We start from the raw sequence: 17,112 nt of genomic DNA on the forward strand, positions 1-17,112 counted from the left end.
CTCGAAAAATTCAATCACGTTAGTCAGACACGACCTCCACTTAAAAAATCCATGCTGACTGTCCTTGATTCGTCCGTGCCTTTCGGAGTGACAGTTGATCCTGTCACTCAGAATTGATTCCAATAATTTGAAATGGAGTCTTTCTCCTGCTTGCTGCAATAATAGATAAGGCGGTGATGTACCATCAGGCCCGCCTAGCTCAGTCGGTAGAGCATGAGACTCTTAATCTCAGGGTCGTGGGTTCGAGCCCCACGTTGGGCGAGTGTCATTTAAAACTTTTATGTTGCGTTCACTGGCCAACGGTGCAGAATTGATGCATAATGAAACGTTAAATTTGTAGTCAGGATGGCCGAGCGGTCTAAGGCGCTGCGTTCAGGTCGCAATCTCTTCCGGTAGGCGTGGGTTCGAATCCCTCTTCTGACATTGCTTATTTTTACGAAGTCGTGAAAATATTTTATTTGTGGATTGGGCTGCAGCTGATTTTTAGACCAAGTTGATTTGCTCCTCCCACAAAAGCAACTGGCTTTTTCATGGAAATGTGACTTGAGAAGTTTCAAACGGTGATATGTTTGACATATTAATGACCTGGACAAAGAAATAGAACAGCAGTGGGAAACATTTAAAACGGTGATAAATAGAGTCCAGGAGAAATATATCCCACTAAAAAGCAAGAACAAACTAGCCAGAAATGACACACCAGGGATGAATAAAGAAACAAGGGCAAAATTTAAACTGAAGAAAAGGGCACACACTAGCCAATAAAGAGAGAGGGGAATGTGATAAGACTGGGAAAGAAGTCTGAAGATCTATTGGAAAGGCAAAAAAGGAATATCAAAAAAGCAAAGTATTCGAGACACATCAACAGCCAAAGAAAATTTAGGATAGGAATATTTGCACGAAGTGATTTTTAGGTAGTCGCCTTTAAATGTTTCAAAGGCGACTGCGAATTTATGATCGTCTGGCCATTTCACCAGCCGTGTTGAAAACAAAACATGTCTCTTAAGGGGAGTCTATAACGAGGGGGCATAGATTTAAGGTGAGAGGGGAGAGATACAAAAGGGTCCAGAGGGGCAATTTTTTCACTCAAAGGGTGGTGAGTGTCTGGAACGAGCTGCCAGAGGCAGTAGTAGAGGCGGGTACAATTTTGTCTTTTAAAAAGCATTTGGACAGTTACATGGGTAAGATGGGTATAGAGGGATATGGGCCAAGTGCAGGCAATTGGGACTAGCTTAGTGGTATAAACTGGGCGACATGGACATGTTGGGCCGAAGAGCCTGTTTCCATGTTGTAACTTCTATGATTCTATGATTCTATGATTCTATGATAATAGGGCCACTAAGGGAGACACACGACAAACTCACAGGCAATGACAGCGAAATGGCAGAAATATTAAATAATCACTTTGCTTCAGTATTTACCAGGGAGACTCGTATTGTTGGGCATGACAGTAGAAGAAGAGATCAAAAAGATATGTAAAGACATTTAAGATCGAAAGGGGGGAGATAATTGATAAACTAATCAATCTTAGAGAGGAAATTTCCTGTTAGGTGCCTAACCAGAGTTTCAAACCGCTCAGCCACGCTAATTTCCGTATTACTGTTCAGGAGCTTATTTCACAGGGACACGATTACTGCGCTCCATTTAGGGAGGCTCAGTGAAAGGCGGAAATTGATCTATTAATAGAATCATAGAATAAGATAGCGCCATTCAGCCCATCGTGCCAGTGCCAGCTCTCTGAAAGAGCTGTCCAGTTCGTCCCACTCGCCTGCTGTTTCCCCATAACCCTGAAAAAGTTTGATCCAAGCGTTTATCCAATTCCCTTTTGAAAACTGTGAGTTGAGAAAAACAATATTGAAAGGGGTGCTGGGGCCTCTGCAGCGTCGATGTAGAGTGTGTGATGATTGAAGTTATCAAGATGGTTGCTTTTCACATGGTATGTTGTGCAATCATCCTGAAATATCTTCAATATCCAATACAAATTGAATTGCAAACCTGACGGACAAACACTGGAAAACAAGTCACGAGTGAACGCAAATCATCTCGGACCCGTTTTTAGCCTCACGGCACTTCAAATAAAGTGAAATAACTTTGCATTGAAAAGATTTGGAACTTGCATCTATGCCTTTATCTGTTCCATTTCTTAAAGTTGCTGGCGTCTGATGATGGACACGCCTCTGCTCCCTCCATTGAACAAGAAAGGAGGTGTTTGACGTTGACGGGACCTGTTGGTTATGAGCTCATCCTTTACATTGAGTGGGTTCGCGTCCTTTAAACGGTGTCAACTTTAGCCCAGCGGTGAACTTCGCAGCAAACAAGTTCATCACCGTCTCACCGCGGGCACTGACTGACACGTTTATCGTTATTTCTTTCAGACCGAAATAAATAGGAACCGTGATTTTAAATTTGCACGAAGTGATTTTTAGGTAGTCGCCTTTAAATGTTTCAAAGGCGACTGCGAATTTATGATCGTCTGGCCATTTCTCCAGCCGTGTTGAAAACAAAACATGTCTCTAACTTTCGCGTCTTTTTTCGAAAGGCAAAAAACATATTTCCCATGACCTCTGAAGGATGGACAAGTACATTTCAGAAAGCAGAAGCAAGTTCACCAGCCTTTTAATCCGGAGTCAGACCTTTGCGCCGCGCACTCTGAAGACAGGCTCCTGGATGTTATTATATTTTTTGAATGTTTCTCAAACACCGTTTCATATATTGGTTGAATGGATGAGGCTTATCAAATCTCCGCCAGATCCCACCGGTAATGAGACAGCATTGGAAGCAGCCTTCACCCCCAATATCACGCTGGCATTCATCGCCTGCTCTCAGGGGACTGCATTAACAGGGCTTGGAGATATGGACTTTGTTCACATTTAATCAGCAATGTGAATCGTTCAATATTTAATCATTTTTAATGGGGACAACGTTTCACAATATTTCCGCCCGGTTTCGAACCGGGGACTTTTCGCGTGTTAGGCGAACGTGATAACCACTACACTACGGAAACCTGACACCTCCAACCTCGTGATAGGGATATAACCCCTCAGCCAAACTAATTTCCGCATTACTGTCCAGGAGCTCATTTCACAGGGATACATTTACTGCGCTGTATTTCGGAAGGCTGCAGAGAAGGATCGGTGACGATGGTCAGGCAGGGAATCTCAGAGCATCGCGCCCACACAAACATTTCACTGTTTTTTTTTCATGTGCCTGATATCCGACCGCAGTGTAAATTATGGCGAATCAGGCATGCTCAGATGACATTGTTCACAGAGTGTTTTCTTGCAGCCAAATCACACATTAGAAAACTTGAAATGAGATGAAGAGATCGGAGCCATTTAAAGTGCTCCCAGTTGCTGCTGATCAGGAATTGAAACATGGCATCGGCTTCAGGTCGATCAGAATGAGGCAATGAATCCAAAAGTGGGACGAAAAAGGTGCAATTTTCGTCCCTGGGTGGGGTCGAACCACCAACCTTTCGGTTAACAGCTGAACGCGCTAACCGATTGCGCCACAGAGACCGCCTGGTCCTTTTTCTTGCAAGATACACTAAAGCAGCGTGTCACCGAGCCAAAGTTACATGTTGCAGCCACAGAAATGCAATTGTCCACTATCAGTGTTACTTTTCCAGAAATAAAGGATGGGACATTGCTTGTGGAAACATGGAAACGGTCTGGTCTCGCTCAAAGCATCGATATCACCGACAACCAGCTCTCCTGCAACCGGCGTGCCCACCGGTGCTTTGTCTGTTAGTTAGTTGCACTGTGGGAGATCCTTCGCCACACTGACTGCAGCGGTTTAAAAAGCCGGCTCACCACCACCTTCTCAAGGGCTTTTTGGGATGGGCAATAAATGCCGGCCTCGCCAGCGACGCCCACATCCCATGAACGAATAAAAAGAAAATATTCTGAGCGTCCTGATGCTTATGTCAGGTTTTGATCCCTGATCTGCAGTAACTGGGAGCTGAAATATTAATTGTACCGAATGCAAACACTCCCTGATATATTTAACACTCTTACATGCCTTCCCTGCTGGCCTCGTCGTTCGGCTTCGGTGTTTTCATCACGGCGGCCTGGGTTGGGAATATGCTGTTACAAAAAAGAATTGCCAATTTTGTCGAATCACAGCAAACTTACGGCACAAAAGCAAGCCATTCGGCCCATCCTGTCCGCACCGGCCGGAAATGAGCTACCCAGCCGAATGCCACTTTCCAGCACTCGGTCTTTAACCTTGTAGGTTACGCCACTTCAAGTGCATATCCAAGTATTTTTTTAAATGTCACGACGGATTCTGCCTCGACCACCCAGTCAGGCAGTGAGTTCCAGACCCCTACCACCCTCTGGGTGAAAAAAAATCTCCTCAGCTCCCCTTAAATCCTTCCACCAATCATTTAAAATCTATGCCCCCTAGTTATTAACCTCCCTGCTAAGGTAAATAGGTCCTTCGCCTCCACTCTGTCTGGGCCCTTCATAATTTTGTACACCTCAATTAAATCACCACTCAGCCTCCTCTGTTCCAAAGAAAACAACCCCTGACTATCCAATCTTTCCTCACAGCCAAAATTCTCCAGCCATGGCAACCTCCTCGTAAATCTCCTCTGTACCGTCTCTAGTGAAATCGCAGCTTTTTTGACCAGTCTGTCATTTGGGACCTTGTAAAAGCCTTGCTAAAATCCATGTAGACGACATCAAAGTACTCCAGGTGTGTTCTCACCAAAGCCCTATTTAATTGCAGCAAGACTTCCTTACTCTTATACTCCAACCTCCTTTCAAAAAGGCCAACATACCATTTTTCTCCCTAATTGATTGCTGTTCCTGCATGTTAACTTTCTGTGATTTGTTTACAAGTACACCCAACTCTCTCTGAATACCGACATTTATTGGACTCTCACCTTTTAAAAAATATTCTGCTTTTCTATTCTTCCTACCAAAGTGGACAATTTCACATTTTCCCACTTTATCCTCCAACTGCCACCTTCTTACCCAATCACTTAACCTGTCCACCTCCCTTTGCGTCCTCCTCACGGCTTACTTTCCCACCGACCTTTGTATCATCAGCAAACTTAGATACATTGCACTCGGTCCCCTCATCTCAGTCATTAATATAGATTGTAAACAGCAATTGCAACTTAAATTGTCCGCCCAGGATCGAAAGCAGGGCCGTTCGCGTGTAAAGCGAACTGGTAACCGCTGCTGACTTATACTGGGCAGAGGGGAACTGACCAGTCACCTCTCTCTGCTCTGATTGGGACATTTTTACTTCTCTTTAAACAACATCTCTCCTGTCCCACACTAAAATCATGGACCAGAATCATAGACTATTACAGCACAGAAGGAGGCCATTCGGCTGTGTTGCCGTGCCTACTCTTTGAAAGAGCTGTCCAATTTAGTCCAAAAAAACCAGCCTTTTCCCCGTAACCTTGCAAATCAGTTCTCTTCAAGTACCTGTCCAATTGCCTTTTGAAAGTTCCTATGAAAGCTGCTTCCACCACCCTTTCAGGGAGTGGCTACCAGATCGGAACAACCCTCTGTGTGAAAAAAAAAATCTCCTCATTTCCCCTCTCGTCCTAAAAGCTCACAATCCTTCTCCACGGATGCCTTTTTGCAAACATTTCATTCATCAAAACCAAACAAGATACTCTGGAAAATGTCTTCATTTTCAAGTAATTAATGTTCCGAAGGAGCTCCCTAATTTCCCTCCCCTTTATGAATCAGATCATTCTCATCCGGATCTTTTTCCACATGAACCGGCCTCCCCTCCCAGGGGCTGAGTTCAGAATCTTCGAAGGATACAGCTCAGAAGCAGGCCATTCGGGCCATCGCGCCCGTGCCTTATCCAACAAACCATGTACCAGATTCTCCTGAATTCCAGGGTGTGGAACGAAAGCGAACAACAAAAGCCCTGACATTCGACCGTGGAGGTACAGGCAATTCTGTGACAAACCGGTTTGTCTTTTTCCCGGTTTTTCCCTGTCTATCTGACTGCGTTTATCTCTGTGCGTGTGGAGCTGCAGGCTGATTTTGAATTCATAAGTGTGTTTGTGTATGTTTCGTGCAACAAATAAATGAGTGAATCAGACGCTTCTCTCCCTGACACTGGGGAACTAGTGAGGCAGAATTCAGAGCAGGGTTCTGTTTATTGTGAAAAAGGGAATGCAATATGAATTCCGGAATTATTCAGAATTCTACCAGCGCTAAAACCAAATGCGACCCCCGCCGTGATTTAAATACGCAGCTTTCTGATTTAGATTCAGACGCGCTAACGTTGCGCTACGAGGTCTGATGGTAGCGATCGGGTTATTTACCTTTATGAAAGTTTCTCATGCACCATTTCATTTATTTCAGATTTCCAAATCCCGCCCACTCCCACCGGGTATCAGGCAGCCTCAGAAGCAGCCTTCACCTGTCCGCGGCAGCATGACTGCAGCAAATCCAATGACACACACCCGGCACCCAGAATCATCACATCACAGGAAAGGAACTGCTCAAAATACATAACAGGACGGGCAGCATCTGAAAAAACGCTGAGACTTTCGGTGTTTGGACTTTGTTCAGGACTGCTAACAGGACGGTGTGAAAATTTAAACTATGGATGTGTATAAATGGATGTCATGCTTCTTTATAAATTGAGTGTTTAAGTTATGTGTGCCATTTATAAATTTATTTTGATTATTTTTACAATATGATATATCTTGTTATAAATATATATGATTGCACCTGTGACACTTATAAATACATTTGGGTGTAACTGCTTGGTGGTTATCATTATATCTCTGTGTATCTGTGTTATGTATTTGTGTGTAATGAAAAGTAAGACATAGAGAAATAAATATCCAGAAAATACATTTACAATATATACCCCACAAAAAAAGGAATAACTAAAAGATATATCTAAATAGATTTGTAAGCAGCAGTCATGAAATGCATTTACATCTTACAAATCAGAAATATATTTTCAATCTAACACGGCTGCAGCCCAATATATTTATAACCATCTGTTGACAATGTATAAGTCGGGTTTATGGTTATCGAGTGGTTAGAATTCGGCGCTTTCAGCACTATGGCCCGGGTTTGATTCCCGGTCAGCGCATTTGTTTTTACAAAACAGTTCACTTAATTACGCAAAATTATACAAGTCTCTTAGATGATTCTTTCAATTACCATTAATAAACCCACAACTTTCTGGTTCACACTGAACGAAATGCTAACAAGTTTGCCGAGTAAATGTAGAAAAGACGCGAACTTCTCTGACTTTCATCCCTTCTCATTTTACGCACTTTATTTTTGGAGTCTGCTTCAAAGTGTTCAGTGGTGATGAGACGAGGAATCTGGTGCAGCCGTTGTTGAATGTGAAAGGATTGCAGCCCAATTTACACGAGAGAAAGCTCGTGCCTGGAGGTTTGTGAGGAGCATGTTCCAGCAAATTGTTTCTGTCCCGGGATTAAACCGGGAGTTTTTCGCGTGTGACGCCAACATGATAACCATTACACCACGAAAACATCTATTTAGTCCAGCCCAGGTCAGATGGAAGTGTTAAGGGAGAAAGTGAACTGCTGACTCCCACTTCTGGGGGATGTCCCAAAGCGCTTCATAGAGGTGTAATCAAAAACATGGAATCATGGAATCGCAGGAGTCCATTCGGCCCATCGTGCGTTGGCCAGCTCTTTAAAATAAATGGTGCAATTTTAAAGGGGGTGCAGGAACAGAGAGACCTGAGGGTATACGTACACAAATCTTTGAAGGTGGCAGGACAAGTTGAAGAGATTGTAAACGAAAACGTATTCGGAATCGTTGACTTTATTAATAGAGGCATAGAGTACAAAAGCAAGGAACTTATGCTGAACCTTTATAAATCACTGGTTAGACCCCAGCTGGCCATCACACAATTCTGCCCACCACACTTTAGGAAGGATGTCAAGGCCTTGGAGAGGGTGCAGAGGTGATTTACTAGAATGGTGCCAGGGATGAGGGATTGCAGTGAGGTGGAGAGACTGGAGAAGCTGGGGTTGTTCTCCTTAGAGCAGAGACGGTTAAGGGGAGATTTAACAGGGGTCTTCAAAATCATGAACGGTTTTGATAGAATAAATAAGGAGAAACTATTTCCAGTGCCAGAAAGGATGGTAACCAGAGGACACAGATTTAAGGTAATTGGAAACAGAGGTGAGATGAGGAGAATGTTATTACGCAGCAAGTTGTCATGATCTGGAATGCACTGCCTGAAAGGTTGGTGGAAACAGATTCAATAATAACATTCAAAGGGGAACTGGATAAATACTTGAAGGGGAAAATTTTGCAGGGCTATGGGGAAAGGGAAGGGGAGTAGGTCCAATTGGATAGCTCTTTCAAAGAGTTGGCGCAGGCACGATGGGCCGAATGGCCTCCTTCTGTGATGTTTTCATGCTGTGATTCGATGTTATGGAGGATTTTCTGATGCAGTGGATATTCGGGGCAGAGGACCAAGTGGGGATTGAGCTCGACGGCAAGTGTATACAGTTCGTTCAAAGGACTGAAGCCGATGGTTTCATTCTTCCCGTCGTTTAGCAGCAGGAAATTAGTCGGCCTTGCAGGCGACTTTTTTTGTCTTCATTCATGGGATGTGGGTGTCAATGGCAAGATCAGCATTTATTGCCCATCCCTAATTGCTCTTGAGGAGGTGCTGGTGAGTCGCCTTCGTGAACTGCACCTTTCATTGACTGTGTCATTGACATTTTCTGGATAGAGAGAAACTATTTCCGCTGGTTGGGGATTCTAGGACTTGGGGGCACAGTCCAAAAATTAGAGCTACATCTTTCAGGAGTGAGATTTGAAAACATTTCCACACACAAAGGATGGAACAAGTTTGGAACTCTCTTTCCCTAACGGCAATTGATGTTTGCTTAATTGCAAATTTTAAATCTGAGATCGATAGCTTTTTGCCAAAAGAACGTATGAAGGGATAAGGGCCAAAGGCAGGTATATGGAGTTCGATCACAGTTCAGCCATGATCTTATCAAATGGCGGAGCGGACTCGAGGGGCTGAATGGCCTACTCTAATTCCGATGGTACATTTCCCCAAGTGTCTGCTCTCTCCATAGTTGCGACCTTGTGTTTAAAGCATATTTTCGTTTAAAGGTTGGTTTAGGGATGAGCCGGTGGGCGTCAAAACGTGCCGTGGATCGAGACCGGGTTGGTTATTGCGGGAAGAGCAAATCAACTGGGCCGAAAAATCAACTGCAGCTCAAGCAAGAAATAAAATAAGAGTTAAAGTAACCAATGTCGGAAGTGGGAAGGAGACTGCGACCTGAAAGCAGTGCCTTAGACCGCTCGGCCATCCTGACGGATAAATAGCACTTTGCCTCGCCACCCTTTCCACATTGAGACCCCCCCCGGAGAAAGGTTCATTCACTCGAGTGCTTGGTGATATAAATGATGCTGGAAAGGCTCGGTGAGCGGGATGCCACCTCCCCGGGTTTTCCTGAGCCTATTGTACTTTATTCCTATTTAATGACGGGAATATTCGCAATCAGTAGCCAAAAAGGATTAAAAGCTGAATCACAGAGAAATGGAAATCCTCGTTAAATCTGATAATGCTGTAAGTAAAACTCGCTGGTGGTCCAGTGGTTAAGATTCGCCGCTTTTACCACTGCGGCCGGGGTGCGATTTCCAGCCAGAAGAGCAACTTTTGAACACTTGTTATATTAATCGCATGGAAGAAAAAAAAAACAATATTTTTGTTATTCACCATTAATTAACCGATAACGTTATTTTGCAGAATGAAAGGCCACTGAGGGATGTTGGAAAAGTTTAATAATGTCTTTTGTGCGATGAACTTTTTATTCCTTCTCATTTTACACACTGTATTTTGAAGGGCTCCGTTTAAAATGTTCAGTGCTCGTGAGACCACGAATTTGTGTCGAACTGAACAAAACAGGCTCTTTCACAGAGGACAGAAAAATCTGCCCCAAAATAATGTTCCCGCCCGGGATTGAACCGGGAACCTTTCGCGTGTGAGGCGAACGTGATAACCACTACACTACGGAAACCTCTGATCTGGTTACCAGCCAGAAGTTAGAATGACTGTATTGATTCTCATTCATAACAATTCACTTGATCGAAGTTGCACAAGTCACAAAAGAAAAATGTTCATTTCAAAGTTATTAAACTCCCAAATGTGGCCTGTCTTGTTTGGACAGGGGTTGACCCTGACGTCACAGCCTCAACAAAGCATTTTCTCAACATTTCCATTGGGAACAGGAGGAGGCCATTCAGCCCATTGAACCTGTTCCGTCCTTCAATTAGATCAGAGATGATCTGAACCTCAAATCAATTTATCCGCCTTTGCTCGCTATCCCTCGATACCCTTACCCAACAAAAATCTATCGATCTCAGTCTTGAAAGCTTCAATTGACCCCCAGCATTCACAGCCTTTTGGGGGACAGAGTTCCAGACTTCTACTGCCCTTTGTGTAAAAAAGTGCTTCCTGATTTCGAACCTGAATAGCATGGTTCTAATTTTAAGATTATATCCCCCTCGTTCTTGATTCCCCAGAGGAAATTGATTCTCTCTCTCTATTCTATCGAATAATTTGAACATGTTAAACACCTCGCTCAGACCGCCCCTCAATCTTCGATACTCGAGGGAAGACGAGCCCAATCTAAGCAGCCTGTCCTCATAATTCAACCTTTTTAGCCCCGGTAACATTCTGGTGAATCTGCTCTGCAACCCCTCCAAGGTCAATCTATCCTTCCTGAGGTGCAGTGTCCAAAACTGAACGCAGTTACTCCAGACGCAGTCCAACCAGAGCTTTATATAACTGGAACATAACTTCCACTTCTTGATATTCCAGCCCCCTGAGATAAAGGCTAACGCTCCGTTAGCCTTTTAAATTATTTTTGGACCCGTCCGTTAGCTTTTACTGATTTATGTAAATGAACCGTTAATTCTCTCTGCTTCTCCACAGTTCCGAGCTTCTTACCATTTGGTAAATACCCTGACCATCGGTCCAAAGTGGATGACCCCACAATGAACTTCATCTGCCATAGTTTCTCCCACTCACTTAATCTATCAATGTCCCTTTGCAACTTTTCACTCGCATCCACACTACTTACTGTACCACCCAACTTAGTGTCATCAGCAAACTTGGATATACGACTCTCTGTTCCTTCATCTAAGTCATTGATAAATATGGTGACAAGCTGAGACCCCAGTTACAGATCCCTGGGGGGACACCACTAGTCGCATCCTGCCAATTGGAGTATTTACCCATTATCCCTACTCTCTGTCTCCCATCTCCGAACCAATTCTCTACCCATGTCAATACATTGCCTCAAGATCCACGTGTTTTCATTTTTGCCAATAGTCTCATGTGTGGAACCTTATCAAATGCCTGCCGGAATTCCATATAAATAATATCATCGGAACATAGGGACAGGAGTAGGCCATTCAGCTCCTCGTTCCTGCTCCACCGTTTGAGAAGATCATGGCTGATCTGTGATCTAACTCCATATACCCGCCTTTGGCCCATATCCCTTAATACCTTTCATTGCCAAAAAGCTATCCATCTCAGATCTAAATTTAGCAACTGAGCTAGTATCAATTGCCGTTTGTAGAAGAGAGTTTCAAACTTCTACGACCCTTTGTGTGTAGAAATGTTTTCTAATCTTGCTCCTGAAAGGTCCGGCTCTAATTTTTAGACAAAATTGTGGCAAGTTCGCGGGACATCTTGGACAAAATGGCGGCAAGTCCTTCACGGCTGCTGCACAGGGAAAGGAGGAGGCCATACAGCCCATCAAGCCCGTTTCATCGTTACTGAAGGCCGATCATCCTCTCAAGCCTGTTACATAGAATCAAGAAGAGGCCATTCAGCCCATCGAGCCTGTTATACAGGAACTGAAGGCCATTCAGCCCTTCGAGCCTGTTATACAAGAACTAGACACCAATCAACCGTTCAACCCTGTCAGGTAGCAAAAGGAGGAGGCCATTCAGCCCCTGGAGCACCTTGCACCAGATCTGGTGGCCAATCAGCCCCTCAATCCTGTTACATAGGAACAGGAGGAGGCCACTCTGCCCCTCGAGCGTGTTAACGGGAACTGAAGGCCATCCAGCCCCTCGAGCCCATTACAACGGAACTGGAGGCCAGACAGACCCTCAAGCCTATGACATAGGAACAGGAGGAGGCTATTCAGCCCTTCGAGCCTGTTATCCAGGAACTAGACGCCAACCAACCATTCAGGCCTGTCAGATATCAACAGGAGGAGGCCATTCAGCCCCGAGCCCATTACACCAGACCTGGAGGCCAATCAGCCCCTCAAGCCTGTTGCATAGGAAAAGCAGCAGGCCATTCAGCCCCTCGAGCATGTTATACGGGAACTGAAGGCCATTCAGCACCTCGAGCCCATTACACTGGAATAGGACTCGGCCATTAAGCCCCTCGAGCTTGTTGCAATGGAACAGAAGGAGGCCATTCAGTCCTTCTAGACTGTTATACAGGATCTGGACGCCTTTCAGCCCCTCACGCATGTTACATAGGAACAAGATGAGTCCATTCAGCCCCTCGAGCATGTTACATAGGAACAAGAGGAGTCCATTCAGCCACACGAGCCTGTTACACAGGAACAGGAGTGGACAATTCAGCTCCTCAACCTGTTCTGCCATTCAATTAGATCATGGCTGATCTGTATCTTAACTCCAACTACCCGCCTTGGTTCCTTGATCCTCAATAACCTTGCGGAACAAAAGTCTATCAATCTCCGTTTTGAAATTTCGGATTGACCCCAGCCTCAACAGACTTTTGTGGGAGAGAATTCCAGATTTCCACTACCCTTTTGTGAAGAAGAACTTCCTACCATCACCCCTGGGCGGCCGAGCTCTAATTTTAAGGTTATGCCCCTTTGTTCTAGACTCCCCCAACAGAGGAAGTAGTTTCTCTCTTTGCACCCTATCAACTCCTTTCATCATCTTAAACACCTCAATTCAATCACACCTTAATCTTCTATATTCAGGGAATACTAGCCTTGATAATTCAACCTGTCCTCATAATTTAACGCTTTTAGACCCATTATCATTCTGTTGCATCTGTGCTGCAGCCCTTCCAAGGCCAATATATCCTTCCTGAGGGTCAGTGCCCAGAACTGAATGCAGCCCTCCAGATGGGGTCTAACCAGAGCTCTGTACAGCTGGAACATAACTTCCACCCCTTTATATTCCAGCCCTCTTGAAATAAAGGCCGACATTCTATTAGCCTTGTTAATTATTTTTGCAAATGTCCACTAGCTTTTAATCATCTCTGTACTTGGACCCCTAAATCTCTCTGCTCCCCCACAGTTCCGAGCTCCTCACTATTTAGAAAACTCTCTGATCTATCTTTCTTAGATCCGAAGTGGATGACCTCACATTTCCCGACATTGAACTCCATTTGCCACAGTTTTGCCCACTCACATAATTTCTCATTGTCCTGGGAATGCTTGGTGCTTTTGTTTGGTTGGGCAATGCTTTAAATCAGTTCATTATTTTAAAAAGATCACAATTGATTTTTATTTTGTACAGTTTGAACAAGACCATTATTACCCGATCAGTAAAATATCCGTGTTTTTCAGATAATGGAGACAGTTCAGATATATTTGCTTTTTGTCTACTTTAATGAAGTGAAATTTTGCTGATTTAAAATCAGCTGTATTTCTTAGCTTGAAAAAGCATCTCCTCTGTGAGGTGAGGCTTCACTCCCAATGTCTCAGTGTTTCTGCTTGTCCTGATATCAATGTAACATTTGAAGGGCTCCAGATAATGAACAGTGAAACCCCTTCAGATTATCTCAGCCCACTCGTTCTATCCAGTGCCGAATAGTACCTGCTCTTCAGAGCGTGACAGATTCACACTACACTGGAGCTTGTTTTAGACTTTAACTGCCAAACAAATTGATGAAACATTAAGAGAATAAACAGAATAGTAGCAATAAGACAACAGTTTTACTGTAAAGCTCAACCAGATCATTATTGGAAAATAAAAAATAATAAATAATTCAAAATACCATACGAAACTGTGCCCGAACTTTCGAACATCCTGGTTCTTTGTTGTCTTTTTCGCACAGACTATGCAAACTGTCGACTTGATTAACATTCTCAGAGATTCCAAACAGACTCACCAGTTTGAAAAAGACAGGCTGATAAATGCCTTCAAAACAGTGACTGGGAGCCAGTCATTTTAAGCAACGGTCTGTTTAATTCAAAAGAAGCTGCCAATCAAAACTGTACGAGGAGAAATGACCCCGGAGGTTTGTATCTGAATCAAATGTTTGACTTTGTGAGTTCAGGCTGCCGTTGAGAGGTGCAGCCTGCCTTTCAGAGGTGCAAACCACTCACGCAATATCGGGGACCCCCTGCTGGTGAGAAGCCGCTGAACAGCGCAGTCAGGCCTGACTGCTCGCAGGAATCCGATAAATCACCAGGCAGCACCAATCTCACGGACTGTCTGCATCTCAACGACCGGGTGCAGGTTAATCACGTGGAGGTTTATCGACCATCGCGCCCGGATTCGGGGGTTTATCGAATTTAACCCCGTACATATCTTTATACATATATATTACATAGAATACAGCACGGCACAGAAACAAGCCATTCGGCCCAACTGGGTAAATAAGTATCCCATCGAGTCCCCACAGTGTGACGAAGTGATTCCACACTGCACCCAGTGATAGTGCCCCATTGATCCACAGTGTCCCAGCGATCTAGTGCACCCAGTGATCCCAAAGTGAAAACAGAGTGACCCGGTGATCCAGCTGCACACCCACTGATAATGCCACAATGCTCGCTAATTGATCCCAGTGATCCCACCGTGCAGTCAGTGATCCCACAGTGCACCCAGAGGTCCCAGTATCCCAGTTCACTGCATTTGTGTAAACGTTTGAGACTGTCTTTATATACAACAACTTGCGTGTATGAAATAACATGTCTATATATATATATACATATAATATTTCTACATGTCCATATATATATATATATATATATGTACATATATAATATTTCTATATTACTTAGAATGGGTAAAGTCGTTTCTCCTGTGACCCCATGAAGCTGAAACGAAATGGTGGCCATTAAGGCGGCCATCTTAAACAACATGGCCGCCAGTATCCCAGTGATGCCACAGGAAGCCAATGATCCCACAATGTCCCACTGATCCCACAATGTCCCAGTGATCCCACAATGTCCCACTGATCCCACAATGTCCCAGTGATCCCACAATGTCCCACTGATCCCACAATGTCCCACTGATCCCACAATGTCCCACTGATCCCACAATGTCCCAGTGAACCTGCAGTATCCCAGTGATCCCATAGCAACCCATGATCCCACAGTGCTCCCAGTGATCCCACAGTGACCCAGACACAATTCACGTGAGCCTGTGGTGAAGGCCTCGATCAGTCCCCTGTGGAGAGAAAGCTTCTTGTCCAAGGAATCCAATTCCTCCCAAAAATTCTCTTTCCACAACTTCATGTTACAGCATTTCCACAAAAAAATCTTTTAATTGATTTTTAAAAATGGATTAAAAACAAAGCAAGCGAATAAAAAAGCACAGCAAGAGCTCAGAGCTCCCTCACACTCACTCACACACACACATTCACACTCAGTCACTCACTCATTCCATGACACAGGCAGGCAATCTCTCAGCAAACACCACTGACAAAAAAAAATCCCAAGTTACAAAGCAGAGAATCTGAAGAAAAGAGTGAAAAGCTGGGACAGAGAGAAACAGAAAGACACTCGGGCAGACTGAAGAGCACATGTTGCTTCTCTCTCTCTCTAATACAAGTTTGCAGGGTTTTCTCTCCTGCTTTGCCACTCACTCCCTCACCCAACCCCTCCCCTAAAAGGTGCTGGTCTGTCTGCCTGTCCTTGGTTAATGTTCGCTGCAAGATTCAAATTGCCCCTGTGCTCATTTTCACTTCTGTTCCTGGAGCAGGGGACAAAAACCCTGGGCATTTTTTGCTACTTCGCCCTTTATGTTGCAGTTTGCAAAGGTGAACGAACTTTACCTTTGCTCTTTTCTCTTGTTTTAATTTGCAGTGGACAAAATGCCAGCAGTTTGTGATCAACTTACAGTTTGTGGCTTTTTCCAATCAGCCAAAGATTTCAAATAAATTCATGACATATAAAAGAGCCAAAGCAATTTTTTAAAAACCCAATATACAGCAAGATCCCTCACTCAGTTACAGGGACAATCGCTCAGCAACATTCATTTACACAGAAACAAAGCCCAATTTATAAAGGAGAAGAATCTAAAGAGTAAAAGGTTGAGAAACAGCTTTATCCACAACAACAACTTATATATATATATATATATATATATATATATATATATATATATACAAGAACATAAGAAATAGAAGCAGGAGTAGGCCAATCGGCCCCTCGAGCCTGCTCCACCATTCGATAAGATCATGACTGATCTGATCCTAACCTCAAATCTAAATTCATGTCCAATTTCCTGCCCGCTCCCCGTAAGCCCTAATTCCCTTTACTTCTAGGAAACTGTCTATTTCTGTTTTAAATTTATTTAATGATGTAGCTTCCACAGCTTCCTGGGGCAGCAAATTCCACAGACCTACTACCCTCTGAGTGAAGAAGTTTCTCCTCATCTCAGTTTTGAAAGAGCAGCCCCTTATTCTAAGATTATGCCCCCTAGTTCTAGTTTCACCCATCCTTGGGAACATCCTTACCGCATCCACCCGATCAAGCCCCTTCACAATCTTATATGTTTCAATAAGATCGCCTCTCATTCTTCTGAACTCCAATGAGTAGAGTCCCAATCTACTCAACCTCTCCTCATATGTCCACCCCCTACAACAGCAAATTGTATACATATGTATATATATATATATATATATATATGTGTGTGTATTATCAAAACTACTATTACAAGCATCCATGAGGGCTGTGGGGGGAAAGCAGAAAGGGAAATGGGAATAATTGGATCATGCTTTCAAGGAGCTGGCACAGGCAGGGTGGGCTGAATGGACTCCTCTTGCACCGTGCCTGCTATCAAAATATGAATCGATGAACAACAACTTCAACGCCATGAACCTGAAACAAAATGGCACCCGAAAGGCGGACATCTTACTGAGGGGCAAGGTGAAGCTTGTGAT

The 17,112-nt window shown here is 44.0% G+C and overlaps 5 non-coding genes across 5 annotated transcripts; 2 read left to right on the top strand and 3 right to left on the bottom strand.

Annotated features, from left to right (window-relative positions):
• The first annotated feature begins 188 nt into the window (after nucleotides 1–188).
• Nucleotides 189–261, top strand: trnak-cuu (transfer RNA lysine (anticodon CUU)). The gene has a single exon. It is a non-coding gene; the product is annotated as a tRNA-Lys (tRNA).
• A 78-nt stretch (nucleotides 262–339) lies between these two features.
• Nucleotides 340–423, top strand: trnal-cag (transfer RNA leucine (anticodon CAG)). Its single transcript has one exon. It is a non-coding gene; the product is annotated as a tRNA-Leu (tRNA).
• Nucleotides 424–2,928: 2,505 nt separating this feature from the next.
• Nucleotides 2,929–3,001, bottom strand: trnav-aac (transfer RNA valine (anticodon AAC)). The gene has a single exon. It is a non-coding gene; the product is annotated as a tRNA-Val (tRNA).
• A 440-nt stretch (nucleotides 3,002–3,441) lies between these two features.
• Nucleotides 3,442–3,515, bottom strand: trnan-guu (transfer RNA asparagine (anticodon GUU)). Its single transcript has one exon. It is a non-coding gene; the product is annotated as a tRNA-Asn (tRNA).
• A 6,427-nt stretch (nucleotides 3,516–9,942) lies between these two features.
• On the bottom strand, nucleotides 9,943–10,015 carry trnav-cac (transfer RNA valine (anticodon CAC)). Its single transcript has one exon. It is a non-coding gene; the product is annotated as a tRNA-Val (tRNA).
• Nucleotides 10,016–17,112: the final 7,097 nt, after the last annotated feature.

The sequence above is a fragment of the Heptranchias perlo genome, unplaced genomic scaffold (genome assembly GCF_035084215.1).
Source record: "Heptranchias perlo isolate sHepPer1 unplaced genomic scaffold, sHepPer1.hap1 HAP1_SCAFFOLD_52, whole genome shotgun sequence".
Classification (NCBI taxonomy): Eukaryota; Metazoa; Chordata; class Chondrichthyes; order Hexanchiformes; family Hexanchidae; genus Heptranchias; species Heptranchias perlo.